At 41.9% G+C, this 16,136-nt stretch overlaps 1 protein-coding gene across 1 annotated transcript in view; it reads right to left on the bottom strand.

The window, feature by feature from the left end:
* PLCL2 (phospholipase C like 2) overlaps positions 1-12,610 on the bottom strand; it is a 204,933-nt gene extending 192,323 nt beyond the window's left edge. Inside the window, exon 1 of the mRNA XM_017875877.1 lies at positions 12,402-12,610. The gene's annotated coding sequence lies outside the window, so the exon portion shown is untranslated. The remainder of the gene's footprint in view (positions 1-12,401) is intronic.
* Between the last annotated feature and the right edge of the window lie 3,526 nt (positions 12,611-16,136).

The raw sequence follows: 16,136 nt of genomic DNA, 5'->3' as shown, positions 1-16,136 counted from the left end.
GCAAAGGTCGGCATGGCAAGAGGAAAATGCTCTAGCATTCAGAAAGTACACGTTCACGCAAAGGTCATGACGTGCCAACCCAGGCTGTCAGCCCACCCTCAGGAGGGGCACTGGAGCATCACCAGACTGGTTCACATCCTCCCCGCATAAATCACCCTTACAAACAGATACTTGTCTGGCAAGTGCCGATTTATAATCTTCTGTGAGTAAACAGCGTTTTTACTACACTCTTTTAGCAAAGTGAAACAACCAATCACCTCTCTCTAGAAATAGTGCTCGTGCCTCTGTCAACCTATTCTTTCTAAAGACAATCTCTCCTGGGGAAGCTCCTCCTACATGCTGCAGAATGACATGGGTACACCGATATATTTTCTCTTGTGAGGGATGGACAAGAGCCCAGGGACTCACCAGGAACTACAGGCACTAGGAGCTGCACAGTGATGATTAATCCAGGGGGATTAAGGCTCCAAATAACCAACCCAGGGCTTTTTTTTTTTTTTTTTTGTAATTTTAACATAATTTTTACCTTTACCTAGATCAAAAATACATTCATATGACACACAGGGCAGATTGTTATTTTCACATATAAAATCTATTTCTCCAAATTTGACTAAGGAATTGTTCCCCTTCATTGACATTTTATATCCCCTCCAAAAAAGGGCAGCTCAACTCCCTTAAAGAAAAACTCCACTGAGGCAAGTTAAGGTTTAATCCTGCCCCCTACACCCCAGGATTCCGGGAGCTGCTTGTTCTCTCATATCTAAGAGAGCTACACAGGGAAGTTGAGAACTCAACGGATAAGAAAGGTTTCACAGTTGTTGTTAACCCTGGCTATACTTTAAAATCTCCCAGGGCACTTTAGGAAACCCCCAGAGGTTCTGATTCAATTGCAGCCAGGTGGGGTCTTCACATTACTATGTTTTAGAATCCAGGTAATTCCAGTGTCTTGACCCATCTGAAGATTTATTATTTTCCCTTCCTCCTTTCCTACCCAAAAGAATATTTAGATTGGAAAGCATAAGTGTTCAGTAAAGCTAAAACTCTCTGTTGACCAACAACCTGAGATCCTAGGTATGCTATTACTTAGTGGTGATCAAACAACTCTCCATTTTGTCCATATATCTGGATAACTGGTTTTGGTCTGTTAACTGCTTTTGAGACCAAAAAGCTCTATCTAGAAAATTGTTATGTGAAGAGCAGGTGCTCCACAAATGAGTGGTTCTCAAAGTTTTATTATGAGCAGCACATTTTCAAATATTAAAACTTTCGAATGCACCTGAAGCTCAAAACTACACTAAACAAATCATAAAAACTCCAAGCAATCACACCTGCAGTATAAGACGACTGCAGTGACCAACACACTCTTCACTACTGTGCCAACTTTCCACCCAGGCCCAGCTACTTTGGTGATTTCAATATATTCCAAGGAAGATCCAGTCCTCAGGTTCTTCCAGCAAGTTGCCCCTCTCTCCACCCACCCCCTCTCCAGGCCATCAACCAGCGCAGGGCTTTAGCAGGTCTCACCATGTACAAGTGTCTACAGCAGCAGAAACGTTTCACATGCTGATCCACAGACAGCAGAAAACTGTAAAAGGCACGGCCCTAAATAGTGCAGGAGGAGGAAGTAACCAATTGGTATCTGAGTTTGATTAATGCTCACAATTTAATTGTTTGAATAAACTTAATTTGTTGCAGTATGATAGACTTCCAGAAAAAAGTCCTAAGTGTAAAACTTAATGGATTTTTCCAAAGTGAACCTACATTTGGAATCACCAACCAGATGCAGAAACCAAACATCACCGGTACCCAGTAGGTCCCTTGCTTCCCCATTAATTATTATTCCCAAGTGTAACCACTATTATAACTTCTACCACTCCAAATTAGTTCAGCTGCTTTTGAACTTTATATAAGTATAATCAAAAACATATATTCTTTTGTGGCTGGTTTCTTTCCCTTAACATTATGCTTGGGAGACTCAATCAGTGCACGGGGCAGTCATCTGCTGTTTGTGTTCTTCTTTATTCCTTTTCCTCATAGGATGCCACTGTATGATACGCTATTTTATAAGATACGCATTTGAGTTGTTGCTTCCAATTTGGGACTGTTAGAATTAATGCTGCTTTAAGGACTCTTGGAAATGTCTTTCAATATACATATGGAGTAACTTCTGTTAGGTATATACCTAGCCAGAAAGACAGTGTGGTAAGTACATAAGGACTTTATGTGTATATAACAAAATAGACTCCAAAAACAGACCCACACATAAATGGCCACTTTATCTAGGACCAAGGACCAATGCAGTGCAGTGGGAAAGAGATTCTATTTTCAAATAAATGGTACTGAATTAATTGGGTATTTATATGGAAAGAAAATCTTTAACCCTACCTCATACCACACACACAAAATAAAATCCAGATCTAAACATGAAAAATAGAACAATAAGACTCTAGTGGTTAAATAAATGACTATCTTCATAGAATTAGGCTAAGTAAACATTTCTGAAAAGGACACAAAACAATAACCATAAAGAAAAATATCGATAAACTGAACTTCTCTAAAATTAAGAATTGTTATTCATTAAAATATACCCTTTAAGACAGTGAAAAGGCAACTCACATACTAGGAGAAGGCATTTTCAACATATCTATACATGTTGAAAATGTCTTTTGCGATATATATATCACAAAACATATATATCATCTGAATAATTATATAAGCATTTAATATAAGTTATTAGCATGGATAGAAATAAAAATTTAAGCAATATGCTTTATTTTCTTCAATAATAAACATTAAACCATATAAACAACTTGAATATACATATATCACAAAACACACACTCAGAAAATGTAAATTAAGTCCTACCCACCATTTTTTTTTTTTTAATAACAACAATCTGACTTTTAAATGGGCAAAAGACTTGGAACAGGCATTTTCATAAAAAAGAATATCCAAATGGCCAAGAAACATATAAAAAGGTACTCAACATCATTAGCCATGAGAGAAATTCAGCCAAAAAGCCACAGTAAAGTACCATTACATAACCATCACAATAGTTACAATCAAAAAGCAAAAAGACAAAGAAACACTGATAATACCAAATATGTGCATTCAGAGCACCTAGCATTCATATAACCTGATAGGTGTGTAAATTGGCTGGACCAGTTAGGAAAATCACTTAATAGTATCTACTAAAGCTGAATATACACATGTCCTATGATACAATAATTCTACCGCTAATAATATTTTTAATGTATAGAAAATTATTTCTGGAAATATACATAAACCAGGGAAAGCTTTGAAAGAGCATACAGATCTCTTTCAACAAATCATCAAATACTCCACAGATGAAGACATTCTCAAAACCAGTATTTCAACAGGAATTCTATAGGCTTCAATATGAAAACATCTGAATAACCATATTGGCATTTAATATAATATATTAGCATGGATTGACAGAAATAAAAATCTAAGCAATATCCTTTATTTTCTTCAATAATAAACATTAAACCATATAAATAACTTGAAAAAATACATTTACTATGCCTACAGAATATCAGAGTTTAGAATAAAAAATAAAAGGCAGCAAGAAACCATATGGAGAGAGTCATATGGCTTGTAATTCTGATGGTAGCTGCAAATGAGGTCACTTAACCCTCTATGACCACACTAATTGGTCAAAAGCAACAGAGCCTTCATCAGCAATGCTCATAGGAAACAGCCTACCCACTCCTGGGCATTTTCAATTTAAAGAGCATACGCCTGCTACCCATCAGTCCATCAGTCTCTGAGAGAGACACAGGATTTGTGTCAACCTACCACTACATTATTTGGTTTGCTCTTAATCTGTACTATTTATAAACAGTCTTCAGGGTATATGCATACACAAGTATAGCATGTGTACACATGCAGCTATCTATAGCAAAAAACAAATTCACAAAAAATAGCTGTCTATTTTTTTTTGTCTAGAAGACCACATCTTGTTCTATTAATACTCACATACTGCAGTATTACATAACAAATTTTTCCAATTCTGTTATGCTGATATGCAAATAAATGAATTCAACCATAGCCAGGAGCTAAATGTACTAATCAGTATGGCCTTGTGTATCTCTAACTACAAAAGAATTTTACATGATCTCTTTCCGCTGTGAAAATCTCATGAATCTCCATTATTAATCACTTTAAAACCCAGCTGCTTGGTTTCTGGGATGTTAATATCTGCAATATCCAAATCAGTACATTTAGCACACTCCAAAAATATACTGAGTATTGACTACACAGTAATATGTTGTATCACTGTATTCTAAAATTCTATAATTAGTTGACAATTCCAAAACAATAATTGGAATAGATACTATAAGAAGCCCACCTAAAAAACAAACTGTTCCTAATTGTTACCTGCATTACCTTCCAGGACCCTAAAATGCATAGAACTATAAATCAACTTTTGTTATAAAAGAAACAAAATGGAAACTGACCCTCCTAAAAGAATTTCTAATCCATCAAAGGAGAGTAGAGAGGAAAAGGACAAGGTCTTGGTTTGTGGATCCGACAGAAACTTGAGGTATGATGGACAGGACTATGGCTATGGCTTCATGTTGGTTAGGTACACACTGGTTTCATCGCAAGATTCGGCCACAAAAAGCCAAACTTTTCTCATTAAATATTAGTTGTCTATTTTAGTACTGGTAGAAACTGCTAAGATCAAGAAGTCAAAATGGCTTGGGCAAGTAGAAGAAAGAAAAAATCAAAGTAATCCAGAGGATGGAGTGGGAGAGGGTGATGGAGCAGTTCAAAACATGGACAGTCAAACCTGGTCTGCAGCTGGCTTTGCCTCTAACCTTGCTTGGAAATTCCCAAACCTTGTAGAATGGGTTTCCTTGTCTGTAAGGAGAATGATAATGTCTCCTTGCAGGTTCTGGTGAGACTTGCATGAGATAATGCATACAAAGCATCTCCTAGCATCTCTTCTTCACCCAATCCTTGCACTGCAACAAAGGGCAGAATTTCTACCATTACATGACAAAACATCTCCCTACAACTCCTAAATCAGGAGGTTTTTTTTTTTTTTTTTTTTTTTTTTTTTTTTTTTTTTTTTTTTTTTTTTTTTTTTTTTTTTTTTTTTTTTTTTTTTTTTTTTTTTTTTTCTCAGATTCCCCTTATGTATGTATTTTCTTTCTAATTATTAATTTCATAGCACTTCCAATGAATACCATGTGACTAGCCAATATTAATGACAATCAAGTTTAAGTAATTTAGTTCCTCAAAATAAACAAAACTGAGCAAAACTACAGGTATCACTTAAAGAAACCAAATACCAGAAAAGAGATTAAATCCCTTAGCAGACAATAATGCTCTCTTGCCATCCTTTGTAAACTCTGACAGCAGAATATAAATCAAAAGAAAATTTCAAAGGCCTATTCTTGTTTCAGGGCACAAAAGGGAGAGATCATTTATATTAACATCTTATAGAACAGTTACAGAATCAACTAAATTCCTAGATTCAACTTTAAATGAAGGTATTTCCTTTGTTTTCAAAATTATGTACATGAATACACTTCTCCTTTGAAGCACACATCCCACTGACTTTTATATTCTAATCAAAACCAGTTGGAGTTAAGTCTAAGTAACATCTTCGTCCAACTCCTAAGACTCATTCTTGTCCCTTATTTATCCATTCACACATTTATTCAACAAATATATACTTAAACACATACTTTTCACAAGACATTAAACTAGGTGTTTTCATAAATTCAGGATGAATAAGATGTAGTTGCCTAAGAGGCAGAAGGACTGTACAGAGATACAGGGAGAGTGGTGGCTAGAAGGCAGAGAAATAATTCATTCTAACTGGGAAGTGGTTAACTGAGGAAAACCTTAAAGATGACTAACAGAGAAGGAAACCTGAGGAAAGAGAGGCGTCACCATAAAGGCTAAGTTTAGGCACAGAGGGGAACCTCATGGCGCTCCAGCATAGGTTGTAAGGCAGTTTGTGAAAAGATTACAAGTATGACCATATTATTTATCGCCCAAGATGAGATGTCTTTGAGAGTTAAAGGAGGCACTATTAATAATCTTGTCACAGCAAAAGATGTAAATCTGGATTGTCCTGGGCAAAGCAAGACAGTTGGTGCTTGGCACAATGAAACTGTATGTTCAATACCCTCTGATTTCATCGTTGGGGCTATTTACATGTGTGCGCAGCTGTACTGAGGTATCAGATTTAGAAAGGCACCAAAACAATTCTTGAGAGCATCTATGGAACATGTCTGAGAAATTTCCCTAGGCACATTCTGCATATTTCAAAAGACAAAACTTCCAAAACAAGCATGGCCATGTTAGTCTGCTCATCTCTCTAAAGGAGTCTGCTCATCTCAGGATAACTCTAAATAACAGAAACTAAAATCAGAAAACACACTAATGCTTATTAAGTGTCACACACTGCTCACACATCATCTTTTTTAATCTTCACAACAATACTATGAGAGGAGGTTTTATTCTACCTGTTTTAGAGATGGAGTAACTAGACATACAGACTTCAGTATCTTGCCCAAGGCCATAAAGAAAGAAACCGGGGAAGCCAGGATCTAATCCAAGCCCCTAACTACAGACTTTCTATTGTTCCCACCACTATTCTGCCTCCTGAATAATCCAGATATGCAACACATGGCCTGGGGGCAGCCCCCGACCCCAGGATGCAGTCCAGCTGAGATTACTAGCTAAAACACATTTTACCTAATTACCCCAGTAATGGGACCAAGTGCTAGTGGTAAGAGGGCCTAAAAACCTGCCCTGGTTTGCCATTCTGGAATGGGTGGGTACAAGTGTCCTGCCAGAAGTCTGGACCATTCACGTAATTGTTGCTGAAGCTCAATGCAATGAGTTATACACTTTGGGCACCCTAAAGCTATGGAATTATTCTGATACCAACAATAGTGGCTGGCTCTAGTGGCTCTGACTTCAGTTTGAGTCACAAATGACACTCATGCTAAGCACAACCCTTTCGATTTACCATTCTTACCAGTAGAAAAAAGCTGGGCAGGCAGTTTATAAACATAACAGTCGCAGATCCTGTGGACCACTGGTAAAAATATTTGAATCCCACCAATACAGAACAGAAAAGAAGTTAAACTAATCCAGAAGTCTGGTAGATAAGTAAATAACTGGCATCCAAAACTTAGTATTAAGAAGGAAGAAAGCATCTATTCTTGAACACATAAGTATAAAGTATGAAGAAAAACTATAAATGCTCATACTTCATTTATATCTGCATTTAGGCTGTAAATAATGTTGCCCTATTTTGTTGAATATTGAAGCCTGGGTAACTTAAGCATTAAAGAAGAAAGTAAGTGAAATACTAGTTTAGGCTCCTTGCAGAGCACAAAGAACTATAAAAGGAAGTGAACAGATTCTGGGATAGAGCATTCTAAGAAAATAACTTAAGTGGCCGAAATCAGCAATTAACAAAACAAACAATTTCCTGTTAGTTGCCTATTTGGATTTGGTGAAAAACAATGCAAATTAAATACAACCATTTGGGGGAGGCTGGAAAATGGAGAAGGAGGAAAGCCATAGGGAGCAAGTAGATTTTAGGGTATGAAAATTAACATATTGTGCTTTTGAAAACCTAAACTGAATTGTGACAGAAGCTCTTTGAGCAGGCTAAAACAAGCAACTATGCTTTGGTCTTTCAACAGTTATCTTGTGTGGTCTAAAATGTATTAGCACAAAGTAAACTAGGGAGTTGCTGATTGGCCATTAGATGTTTCTGACCTAAATGATCCAAGCTATGTATCCAGACAAATTCACTTTGCTATCCAGCTACTGCCTGTTTAATTACTTATGATGTGCCCACAGGTTTGCTGGGCATGTGGTATCTTTGTTTCCCCCCATTCAAAAAAAAAATGTGTAAAGTCAAATGCATATATTATTTTTAAGATCCAATTAAAAAATGGTTACTGAGTGTTTGTTATCTGTGAAGAACTGGTAAATACAGCCCAACTTCTGTCTGCAAGGAGCCTAGTTTATTTAAACCATGGGCCAAGACACATATAAAACTTTTATTTCATTTAAATGTCTATAAAGATGTGAAAAGGCTGCTTGTTGTCCATGTTGGAGAGCTCAGTGTCAAGACATAGGTAAACATATTAGTATAAAGATAGTAAAAGTGTTTCTCCTACGCAACAAGATACCATGATAATGGCAATAATCACATTAAGAAAAATAAGGGCTGCCACCTTGGGCAAGGTCAGACTGTTGGTCCCTGTGAAGCTGCAAGCCCTGGTCAAGCAGCCACAACAGGTGACTAAACAGCTGCCTGGCTATATTATCTGCCAACTTCTTCCACCAGCAGAAACAGAGATTCTTTTCCTTCTTCCAATATCTCCTACATTTAAAGAGGACAATCAAATCTGATGTCCCAAGTCACTGATGCTGCCTTGACTACACAGAAAATTCAAACTGCCACTGCAATGTGAGGAAGCAATGGAGTACAGCCATACCCAAGCAGGATACAACAAGTAGCTCCAGCACCTGGGGCACGGGGTTAACCTCTCTGAACTCTGATTTCCTCCTGTCTCTGTGGTTAGCACAGCACCAAGTCAGAGAATTACGGTAAGCACTTTTCACATGTTTTGTATGTAGTGAGTGTTTAACAAATGTTGGCTACTGTTATTGCTTCTAAATACCAAAATAATGCAATGGCTGAATTTCCTACTGATTAAAAAAGAACCAAAGATCAATGGTTGCCATTGTCTGGGGATGAGGGCCACAAAGAGACCTGGAGGAGATTTCTGAGGTGATGTTAGTGCCCTATATCTTCATGATGGTGGTGATTATATGACTGAATGTATTGGTCAAAGTTCACAGAACTGGACACAAACCAGTGTGAATTTTACTGTATGTAAATCATACCTCATTTTTTAAAGTATCAACCAAAGTATTTAACTAGTTCTGACTAAAATAAATCATCCACAGCAATAGACATTTTAACTTCATTTCTTTCTAAACTTAAACAGAAATCTAAGGCCTAAAATGCTACTTTATATTTTTAGACCAAGCTCTTGAATTCAAGGATTGAGCTATTTGCAAATAATGGATGCCATCTGAACAATTAACCAAATTAACTGTTTCAAAATAAAGCACAGATTATATTGAATAGAGTGATGAAATAAATTATGGAAAGAGAAAATGAAAGTGATGTTTTCATTTACTAGATTACTTAAGATGACAAACATAATGACTTCTCTAAAATCCAGTAATGGGCCTTTGTAAATAATCTCAAAAGTCTACCGTTATTTTCAATAAGCTAAAGAAAAGTAGAAAAGTCTGGTGATGATTTCCATGATTTATTTATCATCTCAAGGTATTTGTAAAAGGTCCTATAATGCTGCTCACTCTGAATTTTAATCAACACTGTTAACATAACCAAGGAGCTCTTTTAGTATAGATCTGTGCATCTATTTTGGCAGAAAATATGGTTTTACAACAATTTCTTACTCAACACCACATTTACAAAACAGATGCAGTACCAAATCAATTATTTTAAAGGAGGAATAAGATTTGGGTCAGCCTACAGTGTATTTCTGCATATGCCCTGCACTTTAGCAACAGTCCCCTTTCTTTGCCCACCTTATATCACATATAGGCCATTATTTCTCCCTCTGATTTAAGGATCTCCATCAAAGAGGGCTGTCAAGACTGTAATGAAGATGGAAGCTAGGAGAGAAGCACAGTTCAGAAGCCCAACATTTCAACTAATACGACCCCATATATACTGGCCTTAGTTCCCCAGGTAGCATTCACTCCCTGCTATTCCCTCCAGTCCCCAATTACCACCTTGCTTACTAATCTACTCCTGCCTCTACTCAGAGACCATCTGACTGCATTCATCCCTTATATTAAAAAAAAAAGAAGGAAACCATGGAAAGATGTCACTACCGCTTTTCACGTGGGCTTTAGCTTTTTATTCTCTTTTTTTAAAAAAAACAAAAGTGAAAGGTAATTTCTGCCATTCACATGACAAAACTATCTGTGCAGTTTTCATTGTTTTATGAAATTTGATGTTAAAGACTTTGTTTTCTATTAGGATACTGTCCTGATGCTGGCAGTTATCTTCAGAAAATACCACAATACGGTCCAAAAATCTTGATGCTCCAAGGCACCAATTCAAGGCGAAATATACCAAGTAGTTACCTATTTAAATATAGCATCCTCTCTTTCCTATAACCCAGTCTTGATCAACTTTCAACACTACTTCCATAATTTTCAAAAGTTTAAGAAAATGCAAAGTGAAAATAGAGGCAAGAAAAAGGAGTATGTCAAGCCTTCTTTGAAGGTACAATACAATGAACAAACTATGACACTGGTAAATCCAAAAACAATTATTTTATAAATTAACAGAACTCAGAGAAAATATGTACTTTCTCCATTCATTCAATAAGCAATTTACTGAGCTGCTACTACGTTCCTGGCACTTTGTATCTAGGGGTACACTGGTGAATAAGAAGCCAAATGCCTTCTTTACAAAGAAGAAAAATGACAAAATATTTTCGAAAGTTTCAGAATTCAACATAAGTATCAATATCATTTCTAAAATCAGTGATTTTGAACAATTAATCATTTCCCCATGTGCTTCTAGAGCCTTCAATGAAGAAATGATTATCTACTGACAAGTTCCCAATTCCATATATCAGAAATACTAACAAATCATCCTTCTTGCTTATCGCCCATTAATGTAAAATTAAAACAAACGTTTTTGTAATTCAGTAAGTTACACTATGAATCTCACTAATAAAGTTTGATTTTTTTTTAATGCAAAAAGTTCTCAAAACAATTAAAAGAAAGGGGTTAAAATTAGGTAGGCTGGTATCTTCTCTGGAATTTTCACCTCAAATTTTACTAACACCAAAATGCAAAATCACCACAAATATTTTATGACAAATAAAAACAGAAATGTCACATAACTCTGTCAATAGGATTAACATGCACAGTTGAAAGCAACTTCCATGGAAACATAAGCCACAGAGTAAAAGAAAACGTAAGTCACTAAAAGCTATGTATGCAGCAAAAAACACTTTACTTTCCTTAGTTTATCTCTAAGTGTGTGCTGCAGGTAGTTAATACACTTGATCTCCAAGCCCTTCAAATTGTGTCCTTGCCCAGACATAAACTGTGCAAACAGATGACAAAGCGAAATGCAGTTTCACAACTGCCTCTTACATAGAGTAGCAAGATGGTATATTTCACTAGATGACTGCATAAGTTGATAACACCATCAGACATTTTCACAGTACTTGGACGATTTCTCTAGGTCCAATAAAATTTCAGATACTACCACCGCCAGCTCTCTTCACTGTGGCACGTTCTGCCCTCTCTCCCACCAGTTATCAGCCACAGGAAGGGTGGGTGCAGCCTGTCAATTTGCTTTGCTGCTCCCTGTCCTGATAACTCGTTGATTTTCAGAAAGCAATGTTTTCATTTGCTCCAAACTTGAGAATGAGTTGGCCTTGCCTAAAGCTCTGCTCTTCTTAGCTCATCAACTTTTTGTTTTTTTGCACTTCACGTCACAAGAAATATTTTTACATAGCGGACCAAAATGTAACATTAGAATGAAACCAACACAAACTCGGGAGTTCCTAATATTACTTCTTGAGTTTAACATGCTCAAAACAATCGCTGGCTTTCTTCCGCTAACACTGTGCAAGCAAAACCAAGCAAACTGCCCAAAAGAACTTCCACAGAACTTGAGGCCTGCCTACTGCAGCAAGGAAAAAGATTAAATCATGTGGAACTGTAATCTCTCAGAGCTTTCGAGCCTAAGAAAGCGGAAATCTGCATTTATGTTCAGAAGTCGTCTATTTTTCTTTGTGACAGTGACCGGAGATTGGGAGATTTTGCACCCTCGAAGTGTAAACATTTGTAAGAGGCAACTAACTATATACAGATCAGAAGAAACCTATTAAATAATCTCTGTTCACCTTCTGTTCGCCGCCTGGGATTTTTAAGAAAATATTCTCACATTTCACATAATCCCTATCTGTGTTTAAGATACCATAGAAATCTTACAGGGAGTCTGTTAACCAGACTAGGCTACACCTAAGAGTATGCCCTACCCAGGCAGGTACAAGGCCCTAATGCCAGACCAATCCTGGAAGAAGTGACAGCCCCAAGTTCAATTGAGGATGTCTGAGCACAGCTCCCCCTGCACATTAGGGATCACCTCTCCATTCTTTCCACATACCATTTGCATCCAATCCCTGCTCAATCACCCCAAGCACCCATGCTCCAGTGGTTCCTGTTAGCAGTGGGCTTCCTCCTTCCACCACCACTCCCCCAGAGGGGAAAACAGACCCCAAGGACGGCTGACGGTGGGCGATGAGCGCCCTTCTCCCACCTACCTTGATGATGCTGCTCCGGCGGGGCAGGCCGCCCGGCTTGCTCTCCCGGGGGACGGGACAGACAACCGCGCTGGGGTCGGGGCGAGCGCAACGCCGCGGGGTCCCCTGGCAGGGCTGGCCCGGGCTTACACGCCGAGGCTGCAGTCCTCCGTTGAACCCGCCGCTGTCAATAGCGAGCCCCCCGAGGGTGGCCGAGGCGCCTCCCCCGCACCGCCCTTCCACCTACTCCGGCTTTCAGGGCGCCTCTGGCGCCGAAGGGGCCGGCCCGGGGAGGTGGCGGGCCCACCACCCCCCCCCCCGCCCGCCCCGCCCCACCCCCCGCGCCCCGGCCGGCGGCGCCCCCCGGCCGCACCTCCCGCCATGCGCCCCGCAGACCCGCCCTGCACAAGCCCGCGTCTCGCGATCCCCCAGCGTCCCGCCAGCGCTCGGGACGCCGCGCGCGCCCTCTCCTCGTCCTCCTCCGCCGCCGCCCGCCTCGGCCGCTTCTTCCGCCTTTTTTTTTTTTTTTTTTTTTAATTTAGATGTGATGTTTGTTTCGAGCTCTCGCCTTGCGCACGGTTAAAGTCGCGGCGGCAGAATTATCGGAAGATTCCTGCAGGCGAGAGAAGAGAGAGACGAGTCAGCTCGGGCGCCGGCGGAGCCCCGGCTCCCCGCACCTGGGGAAGGAAAACACGCCCCAACACACGCGCCTCTGCGGGCGCCAAAAATAACCCGCGCGGGCCGGGCGCCCACCCCGGGGCAACCCGCGCCCACCTCAGGGGCCCCAGGCACCCAGCTCGAAGAAATGGGGCGCCCACGTCAGGGGCTCGGGGCGCGCTCCCCCGGGGCTCAGAGCAACTGGGGGCTGAGCACCCGCCACGCAGGAAAAGGCGCCCACCTCCGGCGAAGGACGAGGGGAAGTAGCTGCCGCCCCGACGCTCTCTGGACACGCGGAGGCGGCTCCCGAGGGTCTCCCGGCCCCGGGCCGGCGGGGGGCGACGCGCGGGTCTCTCCGGACCCTAACTCCCCAGAGGCCGCCGCGTGCCGAGCTCTGTCACGTCCCTCAGAGCCCCGGTTGAGGCCCGCGGCGCCGAGAGGAAGCGCACGGTGGACAGGGGCGGCCGGGTGTGACAATCGCCGTGCGGCCCCAGGGCAGCTCCCGGAGGGGGCAGCCCAGACCCACCCCACCCGCCGGCTGCTGTCTCCTCCTGAGCTCGGCGCTGCCCCCTACAGGCCGCGTGGTCCCTCCTCGGTCGCCCCCTGACCCACCGCGAGCCGCCCAGCTCCCGCTCGAGATTGCCGCCGTCGCGGCTGCTGTCACCGAGGCCGGGTCATCGGGCCGCGGGTACCTCAAAGCCGAGTGGACTGGAGACTCAATTCCTTGCCTATCCTTCGCCTCCCCCGAGCTGCTGCAACTGTCAGTCACCCGCCCGGAACCCCGAGGGGCAACTACCGCGCAGGCCTCAGAGCCCGGAACCAGGGTCCTGAGGCTCAGGATCTCGGCCGCTGCGCCTCATTCCTGCCCCAGCCCCGCGCACTGAACTCGTTTCCTTCCCACCCAGCTCGGGACGCTCCTGTCTGACTTACCCAGTGGGTCAGACCCATTTCATACACTGAGAGCAATTCCGTTCCCTTGGGCTCCTGATTGATTCAACTAGCTGGAAGGATGCTGAGGCAGGGGTGAAGGCTGGGGTGGCTGGCAGGCTGTGAGGGGCAGAGGACATCAGCAGAGCCTATTTCGTGCCCTCTGAGTCTCCACACAGAAATTTATCACTGAGACCTTCCCGATTCCCCTACCAGGGATGTCGGCTGGCCCTGCCTGCCTGCCGGGCCCAGCCTAGGTCAGGCTCATCTTTTGGGACAGGATCCCACTTGCAGCGTTACAGTCAGCCCCTCCTCTGGTTCTCCCGCACCCACTTAAGGCAGAGTGACTGGCCTGAAAGTCCACACTGGTCGTGTGGCTTCCGCTCGCAAATATCTCCCCTGGATCTCCCTCCCTGGAGCCAGACAAGACCCAAAACTCCGAAGCGTGAGACCCCAGCCCTTCCACCACCACCCCCGCGCCACCCCACGCCCCAGACCTGGGCCCACCCACCTCTCCATCCCAGGTTCCGTGGGCTCCAGCCTCCTACCCTCTCTAGCACCCCAGCCCTTCCCCAACTCGTGTGCTTTCTTTTCTAGGAATGCAGTCCCCCCAGGGCGCGAAGGAGAAACTGATAGTCCGCAGTGGGGTGAACTTAAAGACCTGACTTTCATTAGCGTGGTGTTGTAACAGACTGGCCTCTGAGGAAATGGGCTTTACGTACGTATACATACTCGCCCTTGCCCCTGAAGCGACATAAAATACTTTCATATTATTCTTGGGGGCGTTTTAATTCTTCAGTTCCTCTGGATTCGTGTTTTTGTAACCCATCAGACGAGCTTTTGTACATCACTTTCCAACCTGGGCCTACACACTAACAGAAATAGTTTTACATCGAAGGACAATGCTTTAGTGTTTTATTCGGTCTCATCTCTTTTCTTTTTTTTTTCTAGTTGTGTTTCAAAAAAATTTTTTTTCCTGTCTTGTGATAGTTTTGGAGGAAAAAATATTGAAATAATTCGAATCAGGCTCTTAACTCTGCTTTATTAAATTTATAGTCATAGTAGCCTGTGAGTATGCTTCGGGGGAGGGAAAAAAAGAATGCTGGCGTCTTTATTCTTCAAGTTCCCTAATTTTGATATTTTTAATAAACACCCAGAGGTGTCTCTGCCTTTTCTGTGTTAGTATCTAATCTTTCCTGCATTTACGAGTCACTAGTAAAATGCTATGACAGCCATAGATCCCGTGGCTCTCACTGTGAGTTTCCTGGGCTGAGTAGGGACTTACTGAGGTTTCACCCCCAGGATGCTTTTTTATTGAAGCACCAGCTGATTCACCAGTGCCTTCCAAAATGAGCACCTATCCATCTCACTCTGGACTCCTAACAGGTCAAACCAGGCAGCTTCGTTGAAATAGACTTGGCATTTAAATTAAAATGTTTCCCAAAGCATCTTGGCAGACCTGTAACTAATGATGCCAGAGGCCCAAGGCCTGTGCCAGGTTCCTTTTTATCCCCATAAGTACTTGTCTCCCACAAGCCACTGGTCACACGCCTGCTGATGTTATAGCAGCACTTCTTTATCCCACAAACAGCCCAACTGTAGGTACCATATCTCAGACATGGTGAAGGGAAGCAGCATGTTCTTCTGACATGTGCAATGCTTGGCTCACAACAGGCTTTTTGTTTGTTTGTTTGTTTTGTTTTGTTTATTTATTTTTTTATTATACTTTAAGTTCTAAGGTACATGTGCATAACGTGCAGGTTTGTTACATATGTATACTTGTGCCATGTTGGTGTGCTGCACCCATCAACTCGTCAGCACCCATCAGTTCATCATTTATATCATATATAACTCCCAATGCAATCCCTCCCCCCTCCCCCCTCCCCATGATAGGCCCCAGTATGTGATGTTCCCCTTCCCGAGTCCAAGTGATCTCATTGTTCAGTTCCCACCTATGACACACGTATGTTTATTGCGGCACTATTCACAATAGCAAAGACTTGGAAGAATGATGGTTTCCAGCTGCATCCATGTCCCTACAAAGGACGCAAACTCATCCTTTTTTATGGCTGCATAGTATTCCATGGTGTATATGTGCCACATTTTCTTAATCCAGTCTGTCACAGATGGACATTTGGGTTGATTCCAAGTCTTTGCTATTGTGAATAGTGC

The sequence above is a fragment of the Rhinopithecus bieti genome, unplaced genomic scaffold (assembly GCF_001698545.2).
Source record: "Rhinopithecus bieti isolate Rb0 unplaced genomic scaffold, ASM169854v2 scaffold_8220, whole genome shotgun sequence".
Taxonomy (NCBI): domain Eukaryota; kingdom Metazoa; phylum Chordata; class Mammalia; order Primates; family Cercopithecidae; genus Rhinopithecus; species Rhinopithecus bieti.
The sequence above is the reverse complement of the archived record's forward strand: the minus strand, read 5'-3'. Positions and strand labels throughout refer to the sequence as shown.